The sequence below is a fragment of the Nelumbo nucifera genome, chromosome 3 (assembly GCF_055504915.1).
Source record: "Nelumbo nucifera cultivar China Antique chromosome 3, China Antique-T2T, whole genome shotgun sequence".
Classification (NCBI taxonomy): Eukaryota; Viridiplantae; Streptophyta; class Magnoliopsida; order Proteales; family Nelumbonaceae; genus Nelumbo; species Nelumbo nucifera.
In genome coordinates this window covers 78,968,683-78,979,719 of record NC_142651.1, presented here as the reverse complement: position 1 = coordinate 78,979,719, position 11,037 = coordinate 78,968,683, and positions in this window count along the sequence as shown.

Genomic DNA, 11,037 nt, shown 5'->3' with positions numbered 1-11,037 from the left:
AATTTTATTATTATTTGCTAACTTATGGTCATTTTAATTTTTAATAATAATAACTATTTTTATTTTATGAGTCAATTATTTTTAGTTATTATTTGAATTATTTTAACTACCATTTTATTATTTTAATTATTCTTATTATTTTGTTAATTTTGTTATTATTTATTTTAATTGTTGTTGTTGTTATGAAAATGAAAATAATATATGATTATGTATTTAATTCATTTTAATTATTACTCTCATTGTTTTCATTATTTTACTATTTTAATATATTTATAAATTATTATTTTATTATTTAACTATTTAATTATTATGTAATTATTTTGAATTATTATTTTACCTATCAGATATATGATTTTATTATTTGTAATTATATTTTACTTATCGTAATGACTTTATGAATATTTATTATTTGTTTAATTATGATTATTTTCAATTGTTTAACTATTTATTTTTAGAATTATAGTAAAGTATTAGTATTTTATTATTTAATTAGCTTTAGTTATTATTTGAATTATTTTAACTATTATTTTATTATTTGGAATTATTATTTTAACATTGATATAACTATTATAATTAATCGCTTTTTATGTTTAAAAAAGGGTAAATGTAAATGAAATGGTATTGTCCTCTCCCTAAACTTTCTAACACCATGGCATCTACACTCCTTTTGTTATATGGACGTTAAAACTATAGCGTTAATTAGTTAAAGTACCGTGAAGTATCTTACAAATATTTAAAGTACCCTTACAATTCAAAAAACTTTGTTACTTGGACTAAGGCTGGACTATTAAAGATGGATGAAAAAGGACAAAATTAAGGTTTTAAAAATCAACCTGAAAACGGAATCGCTCTAGCTATCAATTTTCGGGTCAATGGTTCAATCATCCAAGTCGAACGGTTCGGACGGTTTGTATTAGGGCAAATAGTTATATAGTTATATATGAGAAAGGAGAATTGGAGAAGAGAGTCAATAAATTGTTGTCGGCTGAGAAAGAATAAAAGAAAAAAAATAAAGAAATGAAGGAGAAAGGAAAAGAAAAAGAAAAAGGAAAAAGAGAGAAAGGAAAGGAAGGAAGGAAGGAAAAAGGGAAGGAGGGAAGAAGAAGGAAGAGGAGGAGAATGATTCGATGGCGACAGCGGTAACAAACGCAAATGACAGATCTAAGATCTGAGATATGAGTTCTCGGATCTCAGATCTAAGATCGGTTTTTCATTTTTTCGCAGATCTCAGATCTGAGATCGATTTCTTTGCAACTTCTTCTTCTTCTTCTTCTCTCTCTCTCTCTCTCTCTGTTGGATCTTAGATCTGAGTTCATGTCTCAGACTCAAACTCTCAGTTTCTCCCCTCTTTGCAATTTTCTTAAACCATGAACCGTTGTCTGGGTCAAATGAGTTGAAGGTTCAACCACCCGAGTCAACGGTTTTCTGACGAAGTCAATGGTTTTTGACCCAAGAATGGGTCAGGGGTGAAACGGAACCAGTTGCTTGGATGGTTTCCGAGCTGAACATCCCAACCGTCCGAGTCAACGACAATTCAAAAACATTGGACAAAATAACATTTTCACCATTTTTAGTGGGTCCCACCCATGTGACAAAGTATGTGTTTGGTTTCGTGGCCGAGCATTTATAGATTGGGTGTTTCTCACATAAACATTTAAATTGAAAAGGGAAAATCTATGATACGGGAAAGATATGGTACGGGAAGAATTCTTACCAATCAAAACTCATTCATGAATTTTGATAAATAACACCTAATTGACTATCATGTTTATGATACCAGTTGATTGGTCAAAAAAATTTCACATATCATATCATAGTTGAAACGTTACTTTAAAGGTTCATTGCATTTGTTGTTTGGTTGGGTGTTTCATGGATGTTTCAAGTAACACCACATAAAGCTATCTTCCACCTCAACTTAACATTTATTGCATTTGTTGTTTGGTTGGGGTTTCAAGTAACACCCCCATAAAGCTATCTTCCACCTCATCTTACAATGCTCCAAGTTAGGGGTGCAAATGGATCGGATCATGTTCCAATCAATCCAAATCCAATCCTATTTTTTGTCGAACTCGAATAACCATCAATCAAATTTTCAAATCCAATCAGATTTGGTCACCCCCTATTCAATCCAAAAGGATCCAATTCGATTTGATGAATATATATGTATATATTTCTTAACATATTACTTATAAAAAGACATGTATATATTAATAAATTTATTTATAAATATGTTTATATTTCATTTTTTGTAAACGCTTTATAAAAATACATGTAGATGAAGGGATGAGAGATCCATCATATGGATGGCCGAACCCTGTAGGAAGGTTGGGCAAAATTTCAAAAAATTCTCTCTCCCATCTGGGAACCGCATTCCCTGTTTTAAAAAACTGTGTTTTCAATGATCATTCTTGAAGCAAAACTGGACCAGATCTGAAACCATTAGGAAGTGAAGGATATACCTGATATGAAGTAGTAGTAATTCCCACTAAAGGTGTTCATGCCCAAGAAGAAAACCAAAACCCGCTTTCACTGAAGATGACATAGTGCGTGTTGAAGCACGATCAGCAGGATGGCTTTTCAGCAAGAACTGGTATTCTTCAGCAAGAATTGAATAGGGGCTGATGAGCACGACCTCAGTACAAAGAAGCAATATCAAGAATGCTTCTTGATCACTTCTACAAGTGGAGATCGAACTAGGTAGGGGCAGCAAGAACAGGGGAGAACTCTATAGATTGTTGTGTTTTAAAACTGGGGAATTCGCCCCCTATTTATAGTCTTATTTGGATCAGCCTCCTAATCTAATTAGGAGAGAGTTTCTTGATCCAATTTTGATATTTGGATCTGGACTCTTGAATGGATAAGACTTATCTTATCCTTCAGCTAATCTTAATCAGATTATAAATCATATCTTGTCCCTTTTAATTAACTAACTTAAGCCTAGTTTGAATTGGGCTTTAGGCCCATTAAGCTTATGTGCTCACTTACTTTTTAACCTGCTGCCCAGTTGGCTCTTTTTGTATGGCGTGGGACTCTTACATCGATCTATACATCAGCCACATGGGTTCATCCCAGCCTTTGTTACAAGGCCAGGCCGAATTCACTGTAGGAGACAGTGAACCCCTGTGTCCATCACATGGGCTCTTAATGGGCCCAATATTTACACTAAATGGTTCTTGGATCCAGCCACCTTATGAAAACCTAAGAACTGTAGGCAGATGTAAGATTAGCCCATCAGGTATTATCCTCAATGGTCTTACACTTAACCTCTCAACCCATAATTATCAAGCATTGCCTGACAAGAGAGGACCTCTCCCTCGGCTGCAAGGCACAATGTTGCACTCTCTATTCACATGGATCCCGAGAATTAAAACTTTTTGCAAATATTTTGAAACCATAATATATATATATATATATATATATATATATATATATATATATATATATATATATATATATAATATTTTGCAAAACCAAATTTCAACGTTTGAAATCAACTGCTGGCAGTTTAGGTTCCCATCAGAGAGAGTACATTCTCTGGTCATTCACTTTGTCCGACAAAGGGGCTGAACCTATCACTATGATCACCCACTCAGGTGAATTCTCGGATTGTCCCAACATACTCAGGTTTTGACCCCCTCCAAGGATCTCACTGATTGGCATATCAAAGATAACCTAATTCAACACTTAGTGCAGTACCATAATTGAGTCTAGGGGTCAGGTGTAACATTCCAATTTTGCCCATCTATCTCCAAGGTCTAGGGCAATACTAGAATTTGGTCCGATTTAGGGTTTCAAGAAAACCCACATTGCATGTACCTCAGGTCTCACCCTAGCAGATAAGGCAAGCCACCCCAACCAACTTGGCGGCACATCAATGTTAGCTTTGGCAAGATAAATCTCCCAAAATCTATCAAATGGCTGTGAAGATTCTAAACTAACACAAGTCTCATAAGTGTTCAATTTAAGGGTATAACATAGAAACACACAAAATCACATGAATCAATTATGCACTTTATTCATTTACAATAAATGACATAATGTACATCAATCTGATTGGAGCTAAGGGCACACTGTCTAACAGTATATACTAATATATATGATGAAAATAATTGAAAAATACTTGTATTTTTTTATATAAACTTTTATGTTTTTTATTGTAATAATTTATTATTTTTTCATAATTCAAATTGGACCATATCAGATTCGAATATCCAACATCCTTAACAAATCATATTTGAATTATCATTTGTGAGATGTGATCGGATTAGATCTCGAATATGTGCTATCGAATAGGGTTCGATTATACCCTAATTGAGGATATGGTTCACATTTATATCTCCAAATTGATGTCTACTATGAGCACAAGATTGATGGGTTGAAGGAGTTGATGTACGGAAGGGATGGTAAGATCTCTACGAAGTCATGTGTAAAAGGGCAATGGAGAACGCATGTGATTATTTAGTTGGTAGAAAGTTTTTGTAGAATTATGGGATTTCCTCGGTTTTTGTTAAGAAAGAATTCTCATTTCTTTGCTAAATTTGAGAGAATTTCATTATTTTTCGAATCAACACCTAAACCTGGCAATCCATTCCATCTTGCTTTTATGCTTCCACACCAATACAAACAAGCCTTGCAATTTGGAAACGGTTTTTAGGCATGTATAGGAAGCAACATTACAAAATGAGTGGTTCTATTTTCATATAATTAGTGTTGGTCCCAAAAATAATACCCTATTGCTAGTATTCAATTATTTCACAAAGAGATTTCATAATAGTCAATTACTATCAGTATCCTATTCTTAATAGTCGACTACTACACGAAAAGATTCCCTAGTAGTTGATGACTACTTCAACAAAATTCAAAATAGCATCAAGAACGAGTTAGAAATAACAAATAATATCAATGCAAATGAACGAGTTAGAAAACAAGAATGAATAGAGATTGATAGTAAGCACAAGAACTCTTGAAATAATAAAATGGGTAAAAAGAGAAATAACGTTGATTTCCCAAATTTATAAGAAATCCCAAATAATCTACACCATACATACGTTGCTCGATGCAAAATAGCATAGCCACTAAGAAAAGATTGACGGTTCGTATACAAGGATTTGAAAAGACTGCCAATAGTTAATAATTAATCGGTGAAGCACACACGTGCATATTCAAAATTTAAAAATAGACTGACACAATGATCTAAAAACACATCTATAACTACGACCCTACCCAAAACCCATAAATTGCATACAATGACCGCGACCACAACCCACCAAATTTTTTGATGATTAAGAAGTATTCCAACTGTGATTGTGACCCTCCAAATCTTTCAAGGATAACTACTATGCCTCGCAACTACAGCCACACTCCCAAAATAGATGGGAATCCCATGGAATTAACCGCACAATCCTAAGGGAATCCCTTAGGATTTTGGTGCCTAATTTCTTTCAAAAAAAATCCCTCAGAATTTGGAGGGTATTTTCTTTCAAAACTTCCTCGGAATTCTGGGGGCAAATTCCTCTCAAAATTGTGGAGGCTAATTTCTTTCAAAAAATTAATCAGAAATTAGGGGCCAGTTTCTTTAAAAAAAATCCTCAATTTTGGGGGCTAATTTTTTTTAATAATTCTTCAGATTTTTGGGGGCTAATTTCTTTCAAAAAATTCTTTGGCTAATTTCTTTCAAAAATTCCTCGGATTTTGGGGGCTAATTTGTTTAAAAAATTCCTTAGAATTTTGAGGGTTAATGACATTCAGGCCCATTTTGACGTAAGTGAGTAGCCTCGCTTTTGAGCAAGGGCTAATGTAAAGAGATAGACTTACATAACAGTTGACTAATGTCGCAGACGGACATTCACATTCGAAAATAATCAAGTCCACAGACTCGTAAAACGACAAAGCTCAGAAGAAGAAAACAGCCACGGCCATTCCTCAGTGCAATGAGTTTATGGAATTACCAGCTAAAGAGAAAAGTCAGACGTAGGAAACGAGTGACTAAAAAGCCGTTACAATAGGTTACAATATGTCTCTCTCAGAATGACATGTGATGGGCGCTTGTGAGCATGGATCAAAGTGAATTTGCTCCGTGAATCGTAGCCCGACATGTGTTAACATATCAACGAAACAACAACCTAACCTGTAACTATCCAAAGAATATTTTGGAATTCTTGACATTATCAAAACTAACCTCTTTTTAGTTTATAAATAGAAGGGCTCCCTAACATAATGAGAATATATCAATCTAATGCCAAGCATACTGACACTCAGCCACTTCTTCACAAAGATCTCCTGATAATAGCAATTCCCATCCCTTAAAGCTATATTTGGTTTGAAGGAAAAGGTAGAGAAAGGAAGGGAAAGACAAGGAAACCAATACAAGGGTTTTAAAGGTTTCCCTACATTTCCCTTCCTTCCCCTACATTTCCCTTCAAAACAAACATAGCCTCCTAAAGTTCCCTTTCCAAGCTTTCCCCCTTGTATACTACTCACTTAATTTCTCTTAAACTTAGACTTCTTTCATAATGCCTAGCCTACAGTTAGTAGCACAAGAATTGCACCATGAAATTTGTGTCTTATAGATAAAAAAAAAAACCTAAAGTGCAAAATTTGCAAGACAAATATATATTCAAGTTTTGTGATTATCAAGAGAAGTTAGTAAGGTTAATAGCAAATAAATTGTAGAAACTTATAAAGAAAGATAAAGCAAATAAAGCACACACACATACACAAGGCACACAAGATTTATAGAGGTTTAGCAAAAACCCTTACCTTTGTCTCTTACCTTAGGATACTTTGGGGGAATTCAACTAACTAGATGAGCTTCACGGGTGCCAACAAACACTACTAGAGAGATATACATTTAGGGGTTGTAAGGTAGAGGCATTTTAATAAAATGCCTCTATAAATATCCAATTACAATGGTTCGAATGGATTATTATTGAGGCACTTTGTGGATGCCTCTATATTCTATTTTATGCCCCAATTACTTTGAGGGTATTTTTGGTATTAAGTATAATTTACGATATGGCAAGGGTTTTCCCATTTTTTTCCATCATTTTGATGCCCAAGTAAAAATTGCAATAGGGTAGTTTTAGCTTCATCTTCTCCTTCTACTTCTTCTTTCGCAGTATAGGACTGAAGAACCATGGATTCAACTAGCATTTTGATATTTTAATGGATAGGAAGAGCACAGTAGCTCTAATAATAGATAAGAATAACGTCACCAATTCTATTGCTACAAGTCAGGGCTTTGAGATTTTAGCATAATTTTTGTTGAATAGGAAATGAATCAATCTAATTTAATTCACTTTAGGTTTCTCTTTGTTAAAGAATAAATGAATCACTCATTCTAATATTCTCCTCCTTTAAATGTCCCTCTTCACCTTCTCCTAGCTCTATTCCAAACGATTTAGCAGATTAGAAGCTCAAGCAATGCTCGATAGATCTATTCCAAACGATTTTAGCGAATCAAAAGAACAACATTAGTTCTATTGCTACATGTTAGGATTTTGATGTTAGCATTGTTAGTTTATAAAGGCCTTGTATTTGAATTGATTGCTTTATGTGGCATTGAATAGTATTTTGATGTCATCCCTAGGTATTCTTACGTAACAAGTGTTAGATTTTCTATAGATATGGAATTTTGTAAAATCAAAACCATTGCCTTATGTTAGCTTCTACCAATTCTTTCTTTAAATTGACAATTATGTATATATTTTGTGTTCTATGTCGTTAAGTTGAAGATGTTGTTGTGATTGCATTAGGCCAACATCGACATCCAAATTTGGTTTGATAGTCCATCTCAGGTTGTTTTATTGTAATCTATTAGTTACTTGGCAATTATTTGATGACTTTTCTTCTATAAGCCTTTTATTTCACTTATTTTTTCCTTCTTTGAAACAAATTTGATGAAGTGAATATATTCTCACTTTGGTAAATTTTATACCAAGTCTAAATGTCTGTTTGCCCTATTCATAAAGCTTTAATACTCATTAGGGCATAAATTTTAGTTTTTTTTTTGAATTATAGAATAATCATTATTATGATTTTTGTGGACTTATTAAATTTGTTAAAAATTTCTTTTGAAAACTATCAGGGTATATGATCACTTTATTAGCTTATAGCATACCCTTGGTTATTTAAAGTTCAAACATGCATGAACCCTTTGCTATTTTATTACTAGAAATTTCCTTAATCTTATTCATTGAAAAATATTCAGTTTCAACTATTAAGGATTTGAGAACCTACTTAATAATTTATTCATTAAGAAACAAATTAATAAGCCATTAAGTTCACCCACTTTAGCTATTATCAAACAACCCCTTTTAAGGAAAAACCTAATATTTAAAATGATAAGCATAGCGACAAATCTATATCCAATGAACTGAAGTGTTCATAACTCATTTTGGGTTATTATGAGTGTAGTAGAAATAAAAGTTAGGGCTTTTATCCCTATGTGCAATCTATACTTGATATTGAAGTAGGGGATCATCCAAAAATTTTGTCAGTTCTTTTGATAATCAAGTGTAAATTGTTACAAGATCATTTATTGATTTGTAGTTTAGCTATTTATAATTAGCATATACTTGCATAATACTTGTCTATGGTTAAGTTATGCCTGTTGTCTGATCATAAAAAAAAGTTATGTCTATTGTCTAGTTGTCAAATGCCTTGCCAAGCCAAAATTTTAGGCATCACCTAGCTGCCTTAACTACACTGACATTATCTTTGTGCTTGTAAACTTGTGTAATATGTAACTACACTGCTAGTCATTACTTGTTTGTCATCATCTTTGTTACTGGTTTAATTTTATGTTATAATTGGTCTAATTATTTGTGCTATTAATTCCTAATTGATCAATGGTCGATCGAATAGCATATGCTCTAACTTGGGGAGTGGATGAAAGGGATCATTTATATTGGGGGATGGGCTTGTTGGGGTAGTCATATATTAAAACCTTTTTTTAAATAGACATCCTCTTTGTGGCCATGCTTATTTGCTGTTTTCATTCTTTATCTCACATCCAAATGCTTTATTCTAAGAAAATGCTTCCATCTTGTTACTAATTAAAAATGAAAACTTTGAGGTGTTAATGAAAACCAAGTTGAATCATGTGGTTTGTTGTCATATATAGGAGTAGTTCCAGGCTACTTAAATAAAGAACTAGAGAACCTATACTTGGGATTCAAGAAGGCAGAAATAAGCTTTACATTTTTTGTTCCTACATCAGGTAGCCAATAGATCAGAAAGAAGCTTTACATTTTAGTGAATTGGGTTTGAATATTACATTTTAACTAAAAGGGTTTTAAGTTCAAGTCCCACAAAAGTCATTTTAGTTGATTTTGTTTATGAAACTTGGTTTCAAATTCCATCTGATTAAAAAATCAGATTGAATCTAGGTCTAGGTATTATCAGATTTGACACTGACTTATTGACACCCCTAGTACATGTTGGTTCTACTTCTTAGAAGGTTAGGTATTTTGAATAGAGTTCTTATGGTTGCATAGAGAGTAAAGTTATTTAATATGTAAAAGTCCGTTTGCTAAAAACAATGCTGGCATGGCATTTAAAGTATTCTGCTTCTATTATTTACAAATAATGTTGCAATTATGATCTTATTATTGTGTTTTGTCTATGTTGTATATGATGATGGAAAATTTTGCTTTGAATGGAACAATCTATTTGTGTTCTCTAATGTTTCACTTATTTGCCTCCAATCTTTGCAAACTAGTTGTGGCAGGTTAGATTCTCCTATTTTTAGTGTTGTAATCCATAGTGGTTATTAAGTTTTTATTTTCTTAATATCTCCATTATGGTGCTCAGTTTTACAAATGTAACATGCCTCAAAGTGCAACTGTCATGTAATAATAGTTTTTGGTAAAAAAATTTAAGATGTTGAAATAGAAAACTATTTGGAGTTTTATCTCCATTACCTTGTCTTCCCTAAAATTGCTTACCACATTGGGAACTATGATAACTGGATACTTCAAAATGGGTTCCTTATCCATTTCAGGTTCTTTGACTTCTAAAATAAATTCTTTATCTTTGTTGACATAGTGTTTATAATTCTTTTTCTTGGTAAAATGTTGTTTTATGGGTTTGAAAGGGATATCCACAAAATACAGGCATTATTTTGACAATATACACAGGAGTTGTTACCAAAAAATTTAAATGTTTGAATGTTTTTGGGGCCAAGATGTGAGAGGTAGCTTGATTTATTACCAAAAAATTTTTAAATTTTGTTGAATGTTTGAATGGAAATTCTTGGGTGGTCAAACTAAAGTATTAGTATGGTCCAAATTCACGACACTAATCACAAGCCTTTAGAGATCTAAGTTAATTTCTTTACTTACTTTTTCAGTTTGTACCATATATTTTGGTTTTAGGTGCAGGAAATTCCACTAGTATTGAAATTGCTTCAAATGTTTATAATATGGACAATTGTATATATTTTGTAGAATTAATAAATGTTGAAGCTGAAGCCAAAAACATCTAGAGGAAGGGGATGTAGAAAGATTATGTAGGAAGGGTTGATTCAGCCAAAGACAACTGAAACGCTCTATATTTGACTTGCCTTCTTTTCCATACTAGTGTTGTTTGGTGTGATATTTACCATTTTATTTTTCTTCCATTGCATTTTAAGAAACTCCGACTTTGCTGCCTTTTGAACAATCACTTCCTCTTGTTGGAGAAGGAGGTTTTCAAGATCTAATGAATTAGAAATTTCATTGGTAAAATTAAAGTTTGATATTCTAAGCAAAGGGACTTTCTTGAGTTGCTCAAGAAGAGAGTTATTCCCAATCATCTTTACAAGAATCAATGTTAAATCTGTAATATGATTGTTGCCTAGTGCTAATATTAGAAGACATTCCCATATGAGTTCCACTAGAGTTTCTATAGGTATAACATCTACTTCTTCTGAAGGAATTCCATTCTTAGGTTGGCTACATCTTAGGCGTTTTAATTCCTCAAGCTTCTCGATAAGCCATAGAACTGAAGGAAAGTTAGGATCCATCATATGGATGACCAAACCATGCTAGATGGCTG